Source organism: Anser anser (genome assembly GCF_964211835.1).
Source record: "Anser anser genome assembly, chromosome: 4".
In the NCBI taxonomy this organism is placed as follows: Eukaryota; Metazoa; Chordata; class Aves; order Anseriformes; family Anatidae; genus Anser; species Anser anser.
In genome coordinates, this window is record NC_139724.1 from 39,498,233 (window position 1) to 39,522,838 (window position 24,606).

At 35.2% G+C, this 24,606-nt stretch overlaps 1 protein-coding gene across 1 annotated transcript in view; it reads left to right on the top strand.

Annotated features, from left to right (window-relative positions):
- Nucleotides 1–24,606, top strand: part of LOC310898178 (uncharacterized protein) — a 331,267-nt gene that overhangs the window by 200,568 nt on the left and 106,093 nt on the right. The window contains exons 27-28 of the mRNA XM_083832738.1: nt 243–297; nt 684–758. The gene's annotated coding sequence lies outside the window, so the exon portion shown is untranslated. The remainder of the gene's footprint in view (nt 1–242; nt 298–683; nt 759–24,606) is intronic.

Genomic DNA, 24,606 nt, shown 5'->3' on the forward strand with positions numbered 1-24,606 from the left:
AATTATCTGGTTTTCAAACACAGCCAAAACTCAGAGGCAAATACTGCTGAGGTTTTACGGATTTAAACTGTACCAAAACAAAAAACAAACAAACAACCACCACACTTTTTTTTCTTTTTTCTTCATTTTCCCAGACATTACTGTAAATGACAGGAATAAGAAACAGGACTTATAAATAACTGTCTTAGGCTTTCAACTAACATGATAAAATATTTAACTAATTCAGTTTTCTTTTATTTTAGATTGCATGCAGTCTAGATTCTGCTCCTTGCTTCTGTCATCATCTGAATGTTGGAGGTAATTTATAACTAAATTTGTTTTGTTACTTATTTTAACATTTAAATTAGCATTAAAGTACCTGTTACAGATATATGAAATTCTCTGCCAATTGAAAACAGAATTACAGGGACAGTAATGCTACAAACCTCCTGACTCTGCCAGTGTCTACTTGTAAGGAAAAAAAAAAAAAAAAAAAAAAAAAGATCGATTCATTTGCTTTGTCTTTCTTTGCTTGCTTACTTGCTTGTTTGTTTTTTTGGTCTATCACCAATATATATGATGATCTGGATAGTTGATGTATCATTATGATAAGTCAAGTTTTGAACATTATAATCCTCTACAGTGATTTCTGGGGAAAATAATCACAAATGATAATGCTATTTGGTAATATCTTGTTTTCTCAGAACAAGTGCCTTATAGTGCAAAGTTAAATTTCTGAGAACTATCTGAGAATGGAAAGAAAGGATATACCTCCAACAGTATGTACTGATTGCTCCATTGTGATTGTCACTAAAAATACTTTTACAAATTGCTTTAAGATGAAAGAACATTTTTAGTGCATTTCAATTTTTAATTTCTAGTAGAAAATTGTGAATTTAGATTTTTAGTGTTTTTTTTTTTTTACAAGGGGGGAAATATATGCACTCTTTTAAATAGTTTGGTCAAGTTAATGTCATATACTGTCAAAAGTGTATTTGACTTGCATATTCGTTTTTATATGACTTTGATTATAATACAACTATTGGCATTATTTGCTAAAATCTTTTTTTCCATAGACAAGGCTTAATAATTCTTAAAGGCAGAAGAACAAATGAGCTAGACCCATAAACTTTATCTTGGATTTAATGTTTCAGTCTTTAGGCAAGTTGTCCAGAAGGGGCCTCAGACTGTTGCTTCCTTGCATGTTTTATCTTCTGGCTACCTCATGGATTTATTGCTGTTTGTGCTACTTCAGCTGTAACCTGGACAATGCTGTCACTTGTGACTCAATAAATCAGTACAGAAAAACAGCAGACCTGTAAGGAAGAGTTCAGATGTAAAAAGAAGTGAAACAAATAGGATGGAAAATAATGATTTAATGTTTGCCCACCATATTTCTCTATAGATTTAAACAGAGTGTATTACAATGGGTGACAATATAGGAATAGTTTAAATATATTTTTGAGGTAACAGTTAGAATTTTCAGTTAGTGCTATCACAGTGAAAATACTGTGTTGTTGCCTGACATCTTTTCAATATTATTTTCTAAATTTGTATAAAGCCTCCTTATTTAAATGCTTATTATTTTTTTTATTATTCCAATAAAGTCTCAAGTAGAGCATGAATTTTAGAAGATTGCTGTCACCTTAAAAAGTTGGAAATAAGCTCAGTATATTGTTGCTTAATTTGATTTTTTTATCCTAATGTTTACATTAGCATAATAGTAAAGAGAATGCTAACTGTACAGATTCTGCTAACTGTGCATTCTGCTAACATTCTGCTAACTGTACAGATTTTTCTCTGCTTGTTTTAGACTTTTAGAAAAACAGTATGATTTCTGCTAAGTCTTTTTAAGTGGAAAAAAGACTATTGATTAAGCTTGCCTTTTTGCTAGGGTGAATATTTGTCACATGCTGTGCTTCAGCACAGAAAATGTTGAGTAATTCTGCTTGCCAGGAGTACAAGGTCTCAGCGAACAAGTCACATCACTACATCTTGAGGTTCATTAACAACAGATGATTTGTAAAAGAACCCAAAAATTAGTTTTCTCTCACTTTTTTTTTCCCCCCGATCTGCTAGTTTTTATTATCTGAAACTACACTACTTCAGTTTTCATTGACTAAGTGGCATTTATAACTATAGCCAAACCAGGTAACTGGATTTTCCAGGTTTTCTAATCATGGATTTAGAACTAGCTCATAGTTTTTATTTCTATGTTGCTGACAACTCTGTCTCTCCTAAATGTAATGGCAAAATATATGAGACTCAAGAGAAATGCAAGCCATAGACTTGATACACAGAAAACCACAAGAAAAAAAAAAAGGCCACAAAAAAAAAAAAAAGGCCATAAAACCCCTAAACCAGTTATTAAATTCATTAATACCAGTTATTAATTCATTCTGAATCCAGTTTGAAATGTGTATGACTTGTTGGAGGTAGGAGGGGAACAAGAACTTTTATGGATTTCATTCAGCACTTTGAAAATGTCCTTAAAACATTGTCAGTCATAGAATATGCTAAAATATTATATTTATGAGTATATGTAGAGTACGGTAGGACATTTTCTGTGAATCCATATTATATTCATATACAATTAGATATGTATGTAGTGGTTTTCTAAGAGGCAGAGAAAGCCAGTCTTGGGGAGCAGTTAGGTTTTTGGTTTTTTTTTTTCGGTTTTTCTCTAACCTGCTGACAGCAGAGGATGTGATTAAAACCTTGCTTTACTAATGTCACCTATTGGAAAATACCTAATTTACTTTATTTTGTGTCATGAATTGTGACAGATTCTAGTGTGGATTCAGTCATGCACAGATGACCTCATTTATTTCTTATCTGCAGCCATGAAATTCTGAGATACTACTGAGGCATCACAATTGAGACTGGAATAGCCCCAGATTTTACGTTCCAGTCCTTTGGACATAGTGAAGTCAGCTGAGGGATACTGTAGTTGTCACAGTGAAAGATGTGTTGTATCACAGATCCATGTGACTCACTTCTTCAGTGCTTAGGCTGTGTGGATTTATACTCTCAAATCAACCTGGGGGTTTGAGAATCTCTGGGGTTTGATAGTAGCCATACCTGCTCTTTGAAATTTGTACTAAAAACGTGGCTACCACACACTTGCTGGCGACAATCTGTGTTTATCAAAAATCTTTATTGAAGATGAAGAGGAAAAGAAATATCAGGCAAGTAACACTGGTGTCATGCACTACATTTATTAGTATATATACTACATGCTTGTAGCGTTAGAGCTGCTGCCCCGACTTCTGGGGGATTCAGAAAAGTGCTCGAAAACAGAACATTACTTCCGTACATTTCCTCTTGCATCTATGCAAATAACACTTGTGTTAGAGAGATTCCCGCTTTTCTCTCACTGAACAGTTAACTAATAAATCATTTTGTCACATCAAAAGTTGGCAGACTGCAACTATATTTTCTGCATATGGAGAATAAAATGTAAATCTAACCATGATTATGGACCAAATGACCTCCAGAGGTCCCTTCCAACCTCAACCATTCTGTGATCCACAGATTTAGTGGTATAGAGTATTTTATTACCTGAAGTGAAGGTGTCTGTTTTAAAGTGATTCTTTCACCCCTTAAATTTTCAGTAAACTCTGCTCTCACATTGTTTGTACTGATCTTCTGTGGCTTTATAGAGAAGGAAGGATGCTGCAGATTCCCTGTTGTATGTGCATCACTTGAGGCATGCTGTCATTGCATTATTCCAATATTATTGTCTTGTATTTGTTATTTATGTTGATATTTTGACCAGAACATTTATATTTGTATGCTAGGTGTACATCTAAAAGGCATTAGGTTATAGACATTGCTGAAACAATATGTTCTTTGTGATTCTTTTAGAGGAGTTACTGACTACTACAATTAGCTTTAGAATAAAGAGAGTTCGAAAATTTTTGGAAAGCATGGACCATGTCTAATTTTGCAAATCCTCCTTTGGTATCACAAGCTACATGTGTCTAGCAAACCATTAAGTTTGAAAAGTTGCCTAAGACAGTAGACAAGAGAGGGGGAGGGAGAAAGGGAGTGAAATGGGTACTTTGGGTAATAGATTAGAGAGGCAGTGTTTCTAGAATTGACTAGAAATCTCTATTAAGTTTAACATGTTGATCCTTGCATCTGTGGTAAAAAGTTTAATATTGAGCGCAACTAGTAGGAGTCTAACCTTCAAACATCAAATGTCGTGAGGTCTTCCTACCTAGCAACAGAGCAATGATTGTCAAAGGTGGGATAGGTCATGAAGTTAATTTAAACCCTTCTTCAGGCACAGCACAACACACTACAGATATTAGATATATTTCTTAGAGACTAGACAGCAACTTGTAATTGGATTATAATCGGGGGCAGAGGAGAAATTAAAAAAAAAAATAAAAATCTGAAACCATAGCACCTGGGAGCCTTCATATAAATGCAAGATGATGAGGGCAAGACAGCTGAAGCCTGTGTGAATGAAGGACAGCAGTAAAGTGGTCAAAATATGATACAGGTGCTATCATGTCTTGACAGTGAGCTGCAGGATGAGGGTGAGGTTTCATCCTACTGGTGGTTACGTTACTTGGCTGCTGTACATTATCCACCTTGTTGTTTGTCACAAGGACCTGAAAATCACAACTTGATGTTTCCGTAGTAAAGATGCAAAACAAGTATCAAAAGGGTGGAGGAACTGAAGAGGTATTAATTTTTACTGATTGTCAGGTATGTGGTTGATGTTCTTTGGGGTGATAGTTTTGTTTTCTTGTAAGTTTTCATGCTGTTTGGGTTTGTCACCTCTCTCCTTCCCTGCTACCTTTTGGGGAGAAAAAACTTAGACTCTGTTTGCAGGCAGATGTTACTTGCTCCTTGTTCAGACTTCTGAACTGGGGAGAAAGATGTATGAGGTTCAAGGCAGTGTCATTTAAAAGGTGCAGCTCTTAACAAGAAGAGAAAAATCATGTAATTACTTTTCTGTGCTTTCATCCTTCTGTTCATAATACTCCTGTATAGACAGCCCATGATGAGTATGTATTCATTTACATTCTTCCTACAGTTCTTTCTATATATCTATGTATTCTTTTGGAGAAAGATAATAAGAACAAATAAAGTAGGTGAAATTATTTAGGCAAATTAATATTTGGAAGACTATTTTGTAGTTATTGAGAGTTCTGCAAAGTTCTTTCCTATCCCTTACTTCTATGACTGTTGTCTTCTTTTGTTTGTTTGCTTTGTTCCATGAAGACGTTTTAAGCTATCATTCCAGTTAATTTTAAATTACTTATTGGAATGTACCTGGAATAGAGAATGCAGTTGTGGACAATAATCATCCTGAAATGCCATGAATTACTGCATGCTACCACAGCTGGTAAAATAAATAGAATCAGTGTATCAGGATGAGAGAAAATGTTTTAGAAAGGTGCTTCTTCTAGGATTAATGACTTGGCTACAACATCAAAGATAATGAAAAACAAACAAACCTGTGGTTGTGTCAGGAATATGCTATAAACAAAAGACTTGGTATTTAGCTGCTTATTTGATTCCCTGTCTTTACACTCCCCACTTCCCGTTTGTATGTTAACAGTGCTGAAAACTGTATCACCTCAGAGCAGTGTTAGGTAAGGTGGTTTGACCAAGTGAATTGTTACTTCTATTTAATTAATAGTTACTGACCAGAACGATAACTATGGGATTAGGATAAAAATGGCTTGCATGCTCTTGTGTCTGTGAGGTTAGTGATATGTGCCTCTTGTAATCATGTCTTCAAATCATGTTTTACTGGAAAACACAAAGTACGTTTTAATTCTTCCTGTACCATACACTGAATAAGGTGTTTTTTTCCTACATTTTCCCTTCTACTTTTAACCTGATTTTGACTTCTAAACATTTTTCTGTATTTATTCATTTCCTTTTAAATAGGTTAGGAGGGGGACAGGGATATGGTAGAGAAGTGAGGGGACATGTATCATATAACTATATTCTCTCATTAACGGCTACCTAAAGATGTGCCTTACCTGAAGGCTAATTAATTGTCAGTGGACAAGTCTTCACTATTGTGGAATATGTCAAAAGCATGATATGAAGAATTGAATTGCTTTGTTTATGCAGTAAATATTTCTGTGAATGTACTTTAATTACGAGTTGCATAGGGAAAGAAAAATAATCACTTTCTTGTGAAATTCTGTATTTCTTTTGAAGATATTCATGCTGATTCATCTTGTGGGCAAGCTGTGAGTTGATTTGTTCACACATCTCATGGGTGTTTATGTGAATGCACTGTATTTGCAGATTTGAAACATAAATAGAAATTTGTGTAATTTATTCAGAAAGCAGTCGTTTAATAAACTTACTCTAAATTGTTCTCATGTCACTCCAGAAACAACATGTATTCTGAGGATAGCAATAATTCCCCACACACACATGCACACCTTGTAAATGAGTCTATCTCTTGGCTACTGCTAACTTATTTTGGTCGCTTGTAAACCCTCAATTCAATCCTGAGAAGCAAAAGGCCTTTAGTTCAACTAGACTATGCCTAGAACAAAAGTATTTCAAAAAAATGTGTAAATGAATAAACCAGAAAGAAGGTTTTTTTTTTTTTTTTTCCTTTTTCTCTCTGCAAGGTCAACTGCTTAATCATCTTCCAGAGGTTATACGAACTCATTAGTGCCCAGTGGGCCTGCCTCTCATTGCCCTCAACCTTACGTAGTCACTTAGTTGTACAACATAAGTAAAAAGAGACATAAAATTATATCAAATCAGAATGTTCTTATTTCACACCAATTCTATAACAGCATAAATGACTATTTAAATTACAGGAGAAGGTGAGGTTTTTTTTTTTTTTTCATCATGATAAGCAAGTACAGCCTCAGTATAAATTCAGCAGCTCCTTTCCTTTTTTTGTGTGTTTTGTTTCTTTGTATAGGACTGCATTTTATGGAAGAAACACTAACATGAAGTGTTAAATTCTGCACAGGTCTGGTTGAGTCATGCTGACAGGTGACAGTATAAAAGTGTAAAAATGGAAGGTGTTTCTCTTCATGCAGAAGAGGGAGTTGGTAGTAGAGTACAGCAAAAAAAATGAAAAAAAGCACTCATGGTGCTTTGTTAAATCTCATTTTGGGACAGACTTTAGCTAATGTCTTAAGTGTAGTCAAGTGTTAAACTTTTTTGTAATGTAAACAAGGCCTTTTCACAGGGAAATTACTATATGACTGAACTCTACAAACCACCCTTCTGATGAATTAACTTCTCAAAGCCAAATTCTTTTAATATGCAGTTCCTTATCATTTTGTCATTGCAACCTACATAGAAGGTATTCTAAATATTTTTAGTATCTTAATTCCATCAATATTTTCCATAAAACTAGCTACTTCTCATACAAGTTAATCAGTTCTGATCTTGTTTTCTCTTAAATGTCCTAGGGCAATGAACATGTTTCTCTGCAGCTAGAAGGAACTGAGAGGAAAGTGTTAAGTGTGCTCATCTTTCACCAATTTCTTCCGCTCCATCCTTTTTTATTTTTTCTTTTTAGCATCCAAATCATAAATCTGTTCTGCTCATTCTCTAATGTAACTTGTAATCTTGATATGTAGGTGAGGTGAAAAGCACGTTGCAAATCAGTTGTCAGATGAAGTGAAGTGGGAAGGCAGATCCCAAAATGCACTCAGGTCCTTGACCTGCTTTGATTGACACAGATACGCATGACTGATGCTGTGGCAGGCTCAGCAAGCCATGAAGTAGTTTTATTTAACTAGGGAATTGTCTATGTCTCAGAGTGTTACTTACGTGGTGTGTGTCTATGAATAAATATTTTTAAGTTTCTATGTAAATGGTGCCTTCACAGCTGAACTGAGACTTTTGCTAAGATTGCAGATCCGTGTGTGTTGAACACTGAAATATTGAATGTGGGGGTATCCTTAATATGTGAAGAGGTGGTAGCAATTCACTTCTTTAACACTCAAACTGACTAAACTCAGCGCTCATAAAAACAAACAAAAACTCTACTGTTCATTAGACTGTAGACAATTACTGAAGTACTGAATGGACATAGTTTGAGCAGCTCTTGTCTGTGTTAGGAAACAGTGGATTTATCCCAGCAGTGTGTCCTGTAGCATTAGCCTGCTAATCCCAAAAATCCCTTTCCTCTTGTACACACCGCATGATGGTATTTCAGGCTTATCCTGTACCATTAAGGTGATTAGGATACATGCTATTGAAAACTGTTGTTCAGAGTTTGCAATAAACCTAGAGCGAAGTGGCAGGAATAAAGCAGTGAAATAGAGGGAAGAAAACCAAGCCATTTGCTAATACAGCATTTCAAATATAGCAGATGAGTTCTTGAAACATTTAAGCATTTTGAGACAGCTGCAACACCTCAGCTATTAAATACTGCTCCCTTACTGAAACATGCTAAGTGAGTGAGAACTATTAACAAAGGACTTGCAAGCTTTTTAAAATGATATTTTACTTTTTATAGGATGTCAAAACAGGTCACGTTTAGTTATTAGCTTTTGTGTTAGGGTAAGTTTTCGAGTTTTCTTTTTCTTTTTTTTTTCTTTTTTCTTTTTTTTTTTTTAAGCTATCCCTTAGCTACATTGTACATTAAACTAAAGTGCTGTTTTATTTGAACAAATACTTTCTCAGCTTAATCCTTTCTCCTGTTCTGTGTGTATGTATGCAATATACTTAAGCAGTTAATCGTTTACTGCCTAGTATTATATTTTAATCATGTTTTCAAGCATGACCATTTGAAATTCCTTCATACTGTATATGAGGTAAAGAATCTATGATATTTGGGGGGAAAAAATGTAGGTAAGGATACACTTCTGACAAAGCTGTCGTTCCATACCTTTGCTAATGTTTTTCACCAGGATCTTAATAAATCTATTCCTCCAGTCATCACATAAATAAAAGATTTCTGAACGATGCCTGTGAGTAGTGCCCTCATAGTAGGTATTTCCTGTAATTGTAGCTCCAAATTCTGTACTCCCACCAACATCTGTGCTGGGTGGGTGTGTTGCTGTGATACCTTTGTCTGCTTCACTCCCTGCTTGTGTCTCCTTTTGTACCTCTTCTCAGACTTTTTTTTTTTTTCCTTACATTGTCTGCAGTCTCTCTGCCTTTTGCACCTCATCCAATTCAGTTACCTTTTCTGAACATCTTGTGCTGTCTCCAAAGCTTGCTTGGATTTTTCTTGAACTTCTTACCCTGCTTCTGCCTTGCAGACCTGCCGGTGCTCTGCTCACGTATCACTTTATAATCTCAGTATTGAGCATCTTTTGGAAGGTGCAATGCTGTCTAAAGATAGTCTTCACCAGCCAATCTATCAGGCTGAGGAGTAAAGATGGCTTAGTAAAAGCTATGACCTTTATAATGATAAATGCGTTGTCCTATTCATCACAATAAAAATAAAGTATTGCCCTGGCTTGCTGATAGGGCAGTGTATGTACTGTGAAGAGCAATATTGTTCTATGTATGCCATTTCTATGTATTCAGGGCTTTTATTTAATAACTAACTGAAAATAAACACAAGCATGGAGGCTGAATACGACAGATTCATGCAGTTTCAAAGATATAATTAGAACACCATAGACAGGAAATTTATTACTATTAAAATCAGTTTAGAAACTGCTTTTCTGTACTAAAGTGCTAATTTGTATTTTTATGGCTTGATTAATATACCGTGATGAAATCCTAAAGCTGAAAAGCATTAATTGTCACAGAACTAAGACTAAAGCTTAATATTTTAATTTTAATGTGTTCAGGGCAGTTTAGTGCTGTTGAGTTCTCCATATTTCTGTGTGTTTTAAGCAGCCAAAGGATTCTTTGAAATTAAGAAAGACTAATTGCTTTAAATGTAAACAAATCTAATGAGTAGGGTGTGGACTGTGGTTTAGAATATCAGAGTTCAATTTCTGCCACCTTTTTACTGTCCTCTAAGTTGTTCTATGTAAATTTCTAACCTTTGTTTTCTTCGACTTTTCTACAGTTTGAGTGGGCTCTGTAGTTGATGTACTTTCCAATATGTTTTCAGGACTCCACACTGCTGTGGTGATCTTAGCATCTTTTAGGAATATGGAGAAAATAATGTACGAATGCAAACATGTTCACATGATAGTGGTATTAGTTCCCTATGTACTTGTAATTTGTCTCTCCTCCTCCACCCCCAAGCCATTTTTCCTTAAAGACTATACTAGACAGTTTCAATGTCTTGCAACCATCATGATTTTTAAAGAAAGAGGGAAATATTATAAATAAAATTTATTTTTGACAGTGAAATTCAAAACTTCCTTTAAGGTTTGTTTAAAAAAAAAAAAAAAAAGCTAAAAACACAAAATTGAATGTCTACCACAACATGTTCCTGTTTGTGACCACAACTGACCATTTCATGCAACTGAAAGCCTAACTTTCCAGTACAACTTAATATCTTGAAAGAAACAGAGAAATCGAATTTGGAGCCTGCAATGCATTTGTGTATGAAATGTACACACTTCTTTCTGTGATAACTAAAGACAGAGGTGTTTCATAGTAAAGAAGACAATGTACTTGGTGATTCTTTCATAATTCTTTTATGGCCTGATATCTTATTGACTTTATAGTAGAGGTAAAAGATCATAATGTTCTGATTTTCAAAACTTAGTCACTCAGCTGATTATCTCCCTTTCAAACCACAACTTTAAAAAAAAATAAACAAAAAAACACATAACAGAAAAACACACAGCACAGGATCATAAGGAAAAAATAATGTTTCTAGTACATTTTAGGAAAAGTTTTTTTTTGTTTTTTGTTTTTTAAAGCATGCAGTGGTGAGGGTTCTTTTTTTCCTTTTTGCTTTCTTTCTCCCAGCATACACAGTATGCAAAGTTATCAGCTTCCACAAGGAATTCTTTGACCTCGTTCACCTTTGCTCATTTTCAAGTCAACAAAACTTGTCTAGTAAAATCTTATATTTCATAAGAGTAAATGCTATTTTCTCTCAGTTCATAGTTTCATCTTCCTCCCCAAACCATGATATTTTCAAAAATAAAAAATGGTAAACTATAAGATTTTTTAATTTATTTTTCCTTTTAATAGTATTAATATTTGCATAAACAACTGCATTGTTTTTGAATGGTGAAATATTATGGTTATTGGTTAATTGTGGGGGTGTGTCTTTGGTTTTTGGAGAGAGGAGAGTCTGGCATTTTTATTTTTTTACCAAAGGAAAAACATTTTAAACATGTTACTGTTTTGAGAAGTCTTTATTTGACTTTAAATTTCTGAACAAGAGCCTCTAGAAAGACCAATTTGTCTTTTCCTTTTAATAAATCAGACTTTGCAGGCTGGGTTTACTCTTAAAAGTGTGGAAGTATTTAATGTTCATTTAAAATTTGCTTCAGGCAGCTTCTGTGAGTTTATCTGCTCGTGTAAAGAACAGCAGAGCATTTGAAATAAGCAGCGTTGCTGTAGTGTGTGTGATACAGAAAGATTTCAGCTATATATATCTTCATTTTCCCCTGGGGCTTCTATCAGATAAGTAATGTTTGGGATAAAGCTAGGTGGAAGAATAATAAAAACTGAAAAATTATTGTTTACCTTTTTGATCAAAACCAATTATATTTTGTTCCTTAAAGGTTTAATTAGCTCTGATTTTCTTTGAAATTAAAAACAAATTGTTCTGTGGTAATAACCTCCAGACAGTGAGTGACTTGATGGAATGTGTTAACTCTGTTCTTATAGATATTAAGGGATATTTTACAACTGAATTATACTAAAGCATTTCCCCTCTCTAATATCTTGAAATTTTACCAGAAAAAGTGTAGTCAGGTTAATAACAAATATTTCAATTGCATACCAGTCTCTCATTAGTACAGATGGGTTCCAAATTATGAAAATAGCCCACTAAGAGGGTTTATATGGAGATATTATCACTTTGATGAGGGCTGAGCAGAATAGAGCTGCAGGCATAAACACTCAATTACCTGAGCAGACTTTGTCCACCATTATTTTCAATTTGAGCCAGAAACCTTGTCTTTGATAACTAATAACCCATCACCCAGTGTCTTTAGTTGTACTTACCTAAGGGGAGAAATCAAACCTCATCTGAGAAGTTAAAGAAAATATACACTTTTTTTTTTTTTAATTCTTTCCGATTCATATATAATCCAGGCAGATTTTCTCACTCTGCAAGGATTTCATTGCTGCGAAACTTTTGACCAAATTTTTCAGGCTGATGGAGTTTTGGCAAAGGTTTAGAGTGCCATTAAAATCTGTATCCATTAAAATTAAGACTACTTTCTCTTCTTGCACAGAAAGTGAATGCAAAGTTGGTAATAAAAGTACCTTCTAAAAAGAAGATTGGTCATGTCAAAAATGGATGCTTTAATCTGACTGCCTTTGAGCTCATTAGGGTTTATCAATTTTGAATATATTGGAATCTAAGGAAAAAAATCATTTTAAATAATGTCTAACACTGTGTAAAAATGTTAGCAAAGATGAGTCCATATGAAAGTTACATATTCTGGAAACGAACAAAAAATGGTTTAAGGTTAGAAAATTATTTGAAGGAAAAGATTAACTGTTAAGGCTTTTGGGGGTTAAAATTAATTTATCTAATTTCCCATGATTAAAACCTGCTACCTATATCATGCTTCATCATAGGTGTAATGCTAGAGCTAGATAGAAAAGGAAAGATCTCTAATTATTCCTTATTTCTTCATGTTGTATTTCACTTTTTGTTTTGACTCATACCATGTACTCAATATTAATATTTACAAAATGTAATGGTACATGAGTGTAGATTCCAGGATATCCATTACCAATAAATAAAAATATATCAAGATGTATAAGGTTTGGTTTGGTAGGTATACTCTAAGTTGTCAATAAACAACTGCCTGTTAGGTAGATTTCAGACTAACCAATATTAATATCCAGGCTGTAGAAAGGACCATGTGGCTGCAGACTGCTGGAGGTAATGGTGATGAGTGCTGCTGATAAGACTGGCTAAGAACTGGAGGGTACTAAGTATCATAACTTAAACAGCTGGGTTTTGGTTAGCAAGATCTAATCATACCATGCAGAGTGTTTCTCAAGTGAATGTGTTACAGCACACAAATCTTTCCCCACCCAAGTTCCCGCTTTATCTATTGGGGCAACACATTTCTCAAGTATGTTGGATTTTACTGGTGATGAGGGAAAATACTGCAATGAATTTATTAAATTAGTCGTTCATACTCCCCACCCCACCCATTTTATCCCTTGTTTTCATTTAATCACTCTATGCTCTGCTTCTTGTTCAAACTGAAATATCAGTACTGGGAGGAATTACCTGCAACATCTTCCAAGTGAAAGCACTTGGACTAGCCGGTCTATTGCATGCTGCTAATAAGAAACAGAAAATACCTTCTCTGCACAAATGGTTTAAGGATGTCATTCTCCTATTGCAAGTTCAGAAATGTTAACAATTGAAAGCTATTATTAGATTGTTGTACATTGTTTCTAAGAGGAAAAGTTTGCTGGGGCTTGGCATGTTTCATCTCACTTAGAAACGTTTAGGGTAGGTGAAAATAGGAAAAAAGAAAAAAGCATCTCTTGTGTTACTCGTGCTGATAACTTTGGTCTGGAGACCTTGATGAGGTGTTTATGCTGCTAATGTCTATGCTTAAGCAAGATGCATCCTGTTTCTGAGATCTCAGACTAAGAAGAAGGGACATAATTGGGATTGTCCTTGCTGCTATAACTTTTTTTGGTGGACCACAAACAAAAAACCAAGGCCTCGTTGGGCTGTACATCTTCTGTATTATAGAAGGTAAAAAAATAAAAAAATAAAAAAAATCCAGAGTATAGTATGTTGAATTTAGGATTCTGTTGGATGCAACTGCCCTTAAAAATTGTTGTTCATTCTATGTTTGTGCCCACCTTGTGAGTAACTCAGTCTTTATCCAAGATGGCTTAAGAATGTTCCATTAAAAGAGCAATTAGATCAAAGTATTTGAAGGGACTCTGTGAAGTAGATTTTCTCTCTCTCTCTCTTTTTTTTTTTTTTTTTTAAACCTAAGTCTGCATTACAAGGGGTGTCAAGTTCCAAGAGGTTGTTGTTTATTCACAGTGGAATATATATCAATCATAATTCACCTGTGGGAGCTGAGCTGTAGCCGTGACATGGTATGGAAAGTGACTGTGGAGTGGGAAGGAGGAAGTCTGAGATAGAGGCCATGCAAGTGACTTCTTTGACATACATAGGTCTGTGACAAATGTGATGACAAAGCATACAGTTCACATTCCAAAAAGGCTTGGAAATAATCTGTAATACACTTCATTTTTTTCTCTGGGAAGCTACTTCATACTGTGTTTTATTTATTTATGATGATGCTAATTAATATTTATACATAGCATGGGTAAAACAAAGATTGTTTTTTGAATACTCAGTAATAAAGTTGAACAGAATCGATCCAATATATAGAAAATCTTTTATTTCTGGCATGGCTGCTATCTTCAAATGCCATATACATGTATGACCTGGATAAAAATAGTAAGTGTATATATAGTTTTTATTATGTAAGTCCTTTCAGCGTCTTCCAGAGATAAACATTTGTCACATTTTGAAGAGGTTTTCATTGACAAAGGCTTCAATCATGCAGAAAGCTGTTTTCAGATTTCCATAAAACAAAGCAGACACCATTTACATGATAAATTGCTCCCAGACAAGAATCTTAGCTGACTACCCAAGTGCTTGATTCTGTTATCACTGATTTGTCCTTCAGTTTTCAGCAGAATGAAAATGAAGGACTTGCAACTAATTGTGCCAGGAAAACAGAGCTAATTTGCTCATACTGCCAAAAAAATAAATGGATTGTAAGTCATTAGAGTTGAGCGTAAATCATATCCTATACAACAACAAAGCATTATTAATGGCTATACTGTCCTACAAAGAGCCCGAGGGTGATACTTTAGTAGTAAAATTACATCTTGAAAGGTCAAAGACTTTTTTTTTCTTTAAACCATGAGGGCATGTGCTTCTAGAGGTATCTGAAAATTATGTCTTCGAACAAAAGCTATGAATATATACTGTTTTTAATCAGTACCAATCAAAAGGAGGAAATAAAGTCTAGTTATATAAAAGTGTTTTGGAGGTCCTGTTTTTATGAAATTTTATGATGAAGATATCAGGAACTAGATAATTTTAAAAACTTTAACTCATTAAAAAGCAAAGCATGAAACTAATTGATACTTTAACTAGTATAATGGTGAAATACTAGTCTATTTTATGTACATCTTTATCTATTCCTAGCCAGACTGACAGTTCAGAATATAACAGTTGTTGAGTAAGCAGGAGAAAATCTGACCTTCACTGAGAACTCAAGCATACACTTCTTAGAGACACTCTTTTTTCTTCAAAACTGTTTTGGAATAAAATTAAAGGTACTTTGACACTGACATAGACACATCTAGCTATTTTGGTGCATTTAAATATTTTTTTCTGTAAGCAAGTATTATGCATAATGTTAGCTGTGCCTTCTGTTTTATGATTGTCTGCTCTCATGCTTTACTCTCACACCTTTTTATTGTTTCAAGAGTTTTAAAAATGTTTGGAATAACTTTGCCATTTCCTATATTCTTCATTATTATATTTTCTGTTTTTTTTTCTCTTTTTTCTTCTCCTCAATTTCTGTTGTTATAAGCGTGATTTTGTTTAAGAAATAACATTAAGACAATAGATGGAGCAGTACTATTAACTTCCATGTGATCAGTGTAACTTTTGTCTGTATAGTTTTGTATACTTAGACTTGGATTCTATTGCTAACCAGAAAACCCTGAAAGATGGTTATGTTATGTTCTCATTTAAAAAATAATAATTAAAAAATAAAGGTAAAAGATGAATAATATAGAACAAGGAAGGAGAACTAGAATAAAAATGAAAAGATGTAATTTCATTAGGTTCATAAGCAAAACCACTCAGTGGTTCCACATCATTTATTACTGTTCCAGTCGCTATTAAAGTGCAGCCTAAATAGTTGATTTTGACTGTTTTTTTATTATTATTTTTATTTTTCCCTCCTGATTTTCTTATAACTTATGGATCTCTGATTTCATTGTATAAACATTGATGGGCTCCATATGCAACTTAATGTGAAGTTATCAAACTTTGGGGCTAGTATGTTAGCTTCAAGGCTAAATTTGAGTCCTTGCTCAGTCTTACTGAGTAATAGGTGAAAGGAAGGATAGCAAGGATAGTTGTTAGTAATAAAAATTGATATTCAAACCAAAGGGATTTCTGTGTTAAATTCAATCAATGTGGGATTAGAAGGAAAAATCTGTGTTGGAGAAAAGGTACCTAATTTACTGCTAATGTTCTACGTAGTTCTTACATTAGATGATGTTCTACATCATCTCACAGCCCATACACAACGATATGGGAACTAGAGCTTGCACTGCACATACATTTTAATTAATTTTGTGAGTAGTATTGCCTGAAATTGTTGTATTCAGTATGTTAATTAGTTAGAATGCTGATAATCAAATTAGACCATAAATTTCACCACAAATGACACCTAAACTACTTCAGATTAAGTATAATCATTATCTTTTTTATTGTGTTGTTATACCTATTTCCCCTTATCTTAGCCAATCCTTCCCCAATACTTTCTGAAGCTATGTATTAAATTCTATTTCTTATGTGAAAAGATCAGCTTCCTTCAAAGAACTTTAAGATGGTTCAGAGCCTAAGAAAAAATTTCATAAGGACAAGAATTGTCAGGTGGATTTTCTATGTTATAATGACTTCAAAACATATTTCAGTTAGTTATAAATGTGGATAATAATAATGTTTTTGAAATAGTCTGGAATCTATTGTAAAGTCTTTCAAAGAATCTTCAGGACAAACTCTTAAAATAAGCAGAGCTTCTAACTAGGGAAATTGACTACAAAAGGGGGATGAACAAGTTCATGTATTGCAAAAATTACATTCTATGCAATGTTACTTTAAAACTGAACACATTTGTATGACTTGAAGATTTAAAAAGATGAAAGGCTAGAAATGAGGTAAGTCAGGTTTTTTTTTTTCAGCAGTCACATGTCCACATACAGTTGAGATCACAAATTAATATGTGTGAGGAAGGCTTACAGATGCCTGTCAAAAAATTGCATAGAGTATCAGGAAGATTTATAGTATAGTATTATAGTATTGATTCTCTTTCTAGATCTGTAGGATTTCACCTAACCATTGTTATAATATAGATAGTAATAGTATGCTACATGTAGATAATGTATAGGCGCGTAGATATGGTTGTGAAATTTGACGTAAGACTCTTTTCTTCCATTCAGAATTAGGATTTATTCAGAAGCTGTAATTTAATGTTACATCAGGTCTCAAAATTCCCAGAATGCCCTTAAAAATAATGGTAAATTATGGTTTATTTCACTTTCATAAAGGTAATTCTGGAAACACAAAATCCATAAAATACAAGTTTTTCCTTCTGGAAGCATCAGAAACAGACTGCTAAATTTAAGTGTTTTGCAGGGTCAGGGCACAGCAGACAACTTACTTTTGCTCAGAAAGTACCCATGGAGGGAAAAGAAATAAAAACAGGAGGAAGAATCTGGGCAATTAATGGAATGAGCACTTCATTAGACTTCTCCCACCAAACTCTGGGACAGGATATCTGAGCAGTGACATTACACAGCTGTAGAAGGAAACTTGTGAGTTGCTAAAGGAGATACTTTAGAAGGAGCAAGTCCTACTTGCCTAAGCCTGAAACTATAGTGAATATGAAATCAGAATGGTGAGATGAAAGAAAGAGGGAGGAGAGTATTCTGTAATGTTTAATAGATGCTCTAGTTACACTGAATATCACAGCATCACTTTATTCATGGTAGCCCAATTTAGTTCACTGGTGCTTTGCATGAGGAACCGTTTGCCTTTGGATACCTCATAACAGTGCTGTCTAAACAGGTAATAAAAAAATGTTTGTCTAGCATGTTTTAACACTGCACAGAGAAGCAATAGATTGGTGTAGCACATTGACTAGATGTATACACTTTTATATATTGGTTTATTTCATATGTATGTAATAATTTTACTGTGATAGATAAAAACAAAACCATAATGACGAGGACAAAACTGTATAAACAATTTTACACTTCCCATCTGAAAAAGTCTTTTGAAAAAAAATCTAGAATTCCCTGCGTAAGTATACAGATAAGCTAGTTGTGTCAGCTGCTCGTAGTCCATCTAGGTTGAGATGCAATTATCAAACATCTTGATTTCCTATTTCTCCACTGAGCTTTCAGTTCGTGATTTTTCTCTGCCATCTGGCAGTGATGGACTTGAAAAAGAAGCTTAGATCAAAATTTCTCTGTATTTAAAAGAAGCAGCTAAAACCCTTCTTTTCTGAATGATAGTTGGAAATTCTTTTGGAAACCATAGAATCTGATTTATGCTGCTCCCTAGAGCTGGAATTAAGGGATATATTAACATCTTATTTTTACTCTGTTGAATTCTGCTATCCTGAATAGCTGCACGTTTGCTCTCAGAATCAATGTCTGTTACTTCCTTTTGTTTCCACTTGAATGTTGCTGTCCAAGACTGAGTTAACTTATTTTGGTGCCAAATGTCTTCTGAATTGCTTGAATCTGTTGGATGGCAGTTTCCAACCTGGAAGCATCTGGACAACCTTGTCCTGCCCAAAATATAAACAAGTTATAGAGTGGCATTGCAGCTCCCTTTGAGAATGACATAACCTTCAGAAAACCCATGTTGCTGCTGAACTATGGTTTTTGCTATGTGAAAGAGAAGAAAGCATGAGTTTCCCCTTGAAATGAGTGAAGAGTTTGAACATCTGAATTAGGACCACTTGCAGGGACTAATTATTCTCACTTTGGCTATTTTTGACCTTTCTTAAATTGCATCTCATAAATGCAAAACTGCCTTATTCATTGGCTGAAACACTTCCTTCACTGTATCTCTAAATCATGGGATCAATGTAGATGTGTTCCCAACTGTGTGATCAGTGTTTTGGTGGGTTTTGTTTGTTTTTAGGAAAGGTGAGAAGCCACTTTATTCTCTGTGTCTCTGTTTTCCTCTTATCTATTTGATAGTTTCTTAGGAAAGGAAACTGCCTCACTGCATGCTGGATAGGATTGTAATTTGCTTGACTGCTTGTTCAGCACCGGGAGATGCATGGAGGGGGTAACATCATCCCAGAATTCAGAATCATGTTTTGTTTTGTTTTTTTCCTTTTCTTGATGGAATTTAGGGGATTTAAAAATCTGTACTGATGTTCCCAAACTTGGCATAGTTTTGATTAGCTTATCTTACTCAATATATGTTGGCTTTCTCTCTCTCTCACTGTCTCTCCTCAATTCACTTTGTCATTATATTCCAAATGCTTCTTTATTTGGGTCTTCCTCTATTTTCCTTGGGATATCCCTACTTGATGTAGGGATATCCCCCAAAGTGACAGGCTTAGTGGATGAGGGAAAGGCTGTGGATGTGGTCTACCTTGACTTCAGTAAGGCTTTTGACACCGTTTCCCACAACATTCTCCTCGAGAAACTGGCTGCTCGTGGCTTGGACTGGCGTACGCTTCGTTGGGTTAAAAACTGGCTGGATAGCTGGGCCCAAAGAGTTGTGAATGGAGTCAAGTCCAGTTGGAGGCCGGTCACTAGTGGAGTCCCCCAGGGATCAGTACTGGGGCCAGTCCTCTTCAATATCTTTGTCGATGATCTGGATGAGGGGATTGAGTGCACCCTCAGTAAGTTTGCAGACGACACCAAGTTAGGTGCATGTGTCGATCTGCTCGAGGGTAGGAAGGCTCTGCAGGAGGATCTAGATAGGCTGGAGCGATGGGCTGAGGTCAACTGTATGAGGTTCAACAAGGCCAAGTGCCGGGTCCTGCACCTGGGGCGTAACAACCCCAAGCAGCGCTACAGGCTGGGAGATGAGTGGCTGGAAAGCTGCCTGGCCGAGAAGGACCTGGGAGTACTGGTTGATAGGCAGCTGAATATGAGCCAGCAGTGTGCCCAGGTGGCCAAGAAGGCCAACAGCATCCTGGCTTGTATAAGAAGCAGCATGGCCAGCAGGTCTAGGGAAGTGATTGTCCCCCTGTACTCGGCTCTGGTGAGGCCGCACCTCAAGTACTGTGTTCAGTTTTGGACCCCTTGCTACAAGGACGTCGAGGTGCTCGAGCGAGTCCAGAGAAGGGCGACCAAGCTGGTGAGGGGTCTGGAGAACAAGTCTTACGAGGAGCGGCTGAGGGAGCTGGGCTTGTTCAGCCTGGAGAAGAGGAGGCTCAGGGGTGACCTTATCGCTCTCTACAGGTACCTTAAAGGAGGCTGTAGAGAGGTGGGGGTTGGTCTGTTCTCCCATGTGCCTGGTGACAGGACGAGGGGGAATGGGCTAAAGTTGCGCCAGGGGAGGTTTAGATGTTAGGAATGATGTTAGGAAGAACTTCTTTACCGAAAGGGTTGTTAGGCATTGGAATGGGCTGCCCAGGGAAGTGGCTGAGTCACCATCCCTGGAGGTCTTTAAGAGACGTTTAGATGTAGAGCTTAGTGATATGGTTTAGTGGAGGACTTGTTAGTGTTAGGTCAGAGGTTGGACTGGGTGATCTTGGAGGTCTCTTCCAACCTAGACGATTCTGTGATAATGTGATTCTGTGATGTTGTTCTCCCAGGTACAAACATTCCTATTAGGTTATTAGTCTTCATCAACTTAATCTACATTAAAAAGCAAGAACAGGCAGCTTTTAATCCTTATGATTTCTAGTTCTGCCATGTATCACAGATTGGGGCTGAAAACTTCTGGCAGTCTTTTGCTCTGTATAAACTGTATTTGGGAAGGGAATAGTGATTCCTGGAACTGAAATCAAAAAGAATAATACAGTAAACTATATTTATAAAAAGAAGCCCTAGTAGAAGTTAAAAAAAAATAAAAAATAAAAAATGAAGAGAAAGCAGAAGGTTCTCTAAGGAAATAGAATTCTTAAATTGCATGGATTTGTCATTTGCCAGTAATCTTGGACGGTGATTTTTAGAGTGTCCTCTGCAGAGCACTTCTATGTAGTTGGAGGAGTTACTTTTGTCAAAATTGTGCAACAATGATGAAAAATTGAAATACGAGGTCATTCCACTATCCTAGGAAATTTCACTTGGGTCTGGCTTCAAGGAGAATTGCCACCACTCCCTTATATTTCTTTGTCTTATGGGGTTCCTGTACAAGAAATGAAGTTAGTTTCTCTTTTTTTTGATGTGCCTGTGTAAAGACAGCTGAGTTCAGTATGCTTTTGGCGCTAAAATTGGAATGGAGAGACAGAAGAGAGTGAGCTAAATAGCAGAATCATCTGGAGTTATACAATTCGTAAATCTAAGTAATGTCGACTTTAGCAGTCTGGTGAGAATAAATATTAGTAAATGTAATAATCTGTAGTTTTAGTGGGGGACAAGGATCAGAATGAATATACAATTTTAAATTCACCTTTGCCTCACAACAATAAGAAAAACAGGATCAGCCCTCCTGTTAAAATTGTTGTTCTCCTTAATACTGTAGAAAGAATAGTTTTCATATAACTTCAGGATGTTGCTTTTCAGGATCTGCAACCAGGGCATGCATATAAATTACTGAAAAGCAGCTGACAAATAGGAAGGAGACAGGGGAATAGTCTTAAAGAGATCTCCCTCTTGCTCTCCATACAAATAAAATATCAACTGAAATGAATAGTAGTAGTTAAATAATATCACGATTTTAATACAGTGATGGTTACTTTTTAAGTGAATTAAATCTGATAGTGAAGGCGTTTTTTTGTTTGTTTTTTTATATAAAAGAACAAATTGTGTTGTAGCCCTCTCCTAAATCTACAGAAGATACTGCAGATTGGCTACCCTGTACGCTTTGAATTTTATCGTCTTAATTATGGATTTCTCTATGATCTCTTTTCATTCTTCCATAGCAACATTTACATTAGAAAAGAACATTTAACTTTGTTTTTTATTTTGGAATTAGAGAAAGTTTGCTGTCCTTTAATTTTCAGAGGAAGTGGAAAATGTACACTGCTGCTGAAAGAATATACAGAGACACCTATTTTTGTATTGTTACAATACAGAATTGAAGGATGGGACTGTTTAGGTTAAACTGTAACAACAATAAAAATAAATTTGAAACTCCCAAACCTTAACATGATGTTAACTTCATTTACTGAAAATGCAGTCATGCAATCTTACTACCAGCAGCAGTAATTTCAGTAATGAAAATAGTATTTGCTCTAACCGGTTTTCAAACTTTTCCTGCCACTGCATTCCAACAGCTTCTCATTAATGTTTGTCGAAACTAATGCTGCAGTCTTTAGTGGAGTAAAACCTTCAATTAAGTCAATGTAAGTTTTCTCTGTTTTGGAACATCAAAATTTTCCCTAAGTATTTCATTTGTCATTACTTTAGATTTAGACCAAAGAAACTGCTGTGGGTAATGAAAATACAAAACACATAGGGAGTCTGTTAACTTATGTCTGTGCTAACTTATGATTTTCAGCTATTGTCTGGAGGTGGTTTTCTTTGTTCATTACCATTCTAACCAGCTGCAGAGATGTCCTCTGAAATCGAAATAAAGGCAAGAGTACAAAGATTAAGAAATAATGAAAAGATGATTCCTACAATCTATTAAAGCTTTTTATGTTGAGGGAAATGCATGCAATCAAAATTCCAGAAATCAAAAAAAATGTTAAAATAACTGTTTTAAGTAGCATTAAAGGGAGGAAAATTAGAGAAGATCACACAGATTATGAAAAACTATGTTTATTAGTGTCATTTGTGGTTATAGCACTAAACAAACAGTTCTCTTTAACAGTCTGTTCTAGCAGTCCTCCTACTGTGAAATCTTATGCAACATTTCCCTTCATCTCCTCCTTCCTTGCACCCTGTCTCTCCACTGCAAATAATGAATGCAGCTGGTCACCCTTCCAATCTTCCTTTCTTTCTTCTGCCTAGGTGATAGTGGTAGCCCTCTGGGATTCTTTGAAATGGCTGGTGAGCAAGATATTTTCCTGTTTACAATGACTAGCAATGCTTGCAAGCCTACAGAGAGCTTAATTAGTTTTTCTTTATCTCTGCTTCGGTGTGTCTCAAAGTCTCTCAGTGCTGAAATATATGCTCTCTCACACGCTCGAAGAAGAAGAGAGAAGTACAGTGTGAATGAGCTCATTTTGAACATCACCTTATGGTTTCAGCAGCTCTGTTGGCTCTGTGCTTGGAGCAGTGGGAAATATTTTGGCAGCTTGGTTGCGTGATTTTCTACTCACTCATCAGTTTGATCCAAATGGGTGAACAGCTGGGATCTCACCATCTTGGAGACGATTGCTTACTGGAGTTCATTTCTCTGGCAGACGACATGCTATAATCTTATTGAATGGTGCTTTGCTATTTTCCTTTCTTTCCTTTTTGCCTAATGAAAAGAATATTGAAGTTCAACCAGAAGGTCTTTATCTCTAGCTTTTTTTTTTTTTTGTTTTTATTTTAGTGGTAAAAAGCTTATTATTGTATTTGCAAATTTTTAGGGAAGATCTGACAAATAAAATTCCTTGAGGACATGGTTTAATGGGTTTTTCTCCTTTGAAAATATGTTTTTTCTCCTTTGAAAAATACCCAAACCGTATTACTAAAGTTCAGTAATTATATGCAGCAGACCCACAAATAGTCCCATCATGAAGTTTTCTATTTGCCTGTAGAAAGGAAATCTTGATTCCCCCCAAAAGGAAAAAAAAGTTAAAGCATTCAAGTACAGATACTTTTGAAATATTTAAATGACCTTAAAAGTTAGAAATACTTTAAACGTGGATCTTCCCCGCTAAAAAACATAGGAAGTGATATTGTATTATCAGTTGAAGGACATATGCCTCACTGCCATGAAGTAGTTCCAAAATTGTAAATGCAATTTCAAATCTGTTTTTGTTTTTTTGTTTGTTTTGTTTTTTAAATTTACATTTGATTTCAGTCATCTAATGCTTTTACTTGATTTTAAAATAAATTCCCACAATACTCCTGTATTAACATGTTTCTCTTCTGGAAAAGAACACTGAATATATTAAAACTGTTAATACTACTTATCAGATAAAGGGGTGCAGTTAAAGTTTCCTGGTTCTTCACAGAGGAATTAAATTCGGTTTCTTATTTTTAGTAGTGAAGATGACTTAAAAACAGGTGAACTGAATTATCTATTCACATAGTTAGAAAATAGTAGAGCTAATTTTACTTTTAAAAGTAATACAGATGTTAATTGTCTGGGTGACTTCTAGTTATTTACAGTCACATGATCTGATTCTCTTAATATAACACATCATGACCTCTTTGTAAATTCCTCTTCAGAGGAAAAGGAGCTGTTTGTCCACACCTATTGATAAATTAGAACAAGAAACAAAATGACTCCTTTGTATGATTTGCTTTGCTTGATTTAAGACTTTAACCTTAAAATACTATTGTTATTATTTGCATCTTTGAACAATGGAAGTATATTTAGTATATCCTGAAAAGCAAACAATCATAACTACAATATTTTGCGTTCCCCTGGGTAAAGGAAGCAAAGAACATGAAGATAGCCTCATGGCTGGTGGGCTTGCAGTGAGCAGAGAAATTAGAAAGTTAAGGACCTTCCTCCTAATTTTTGTT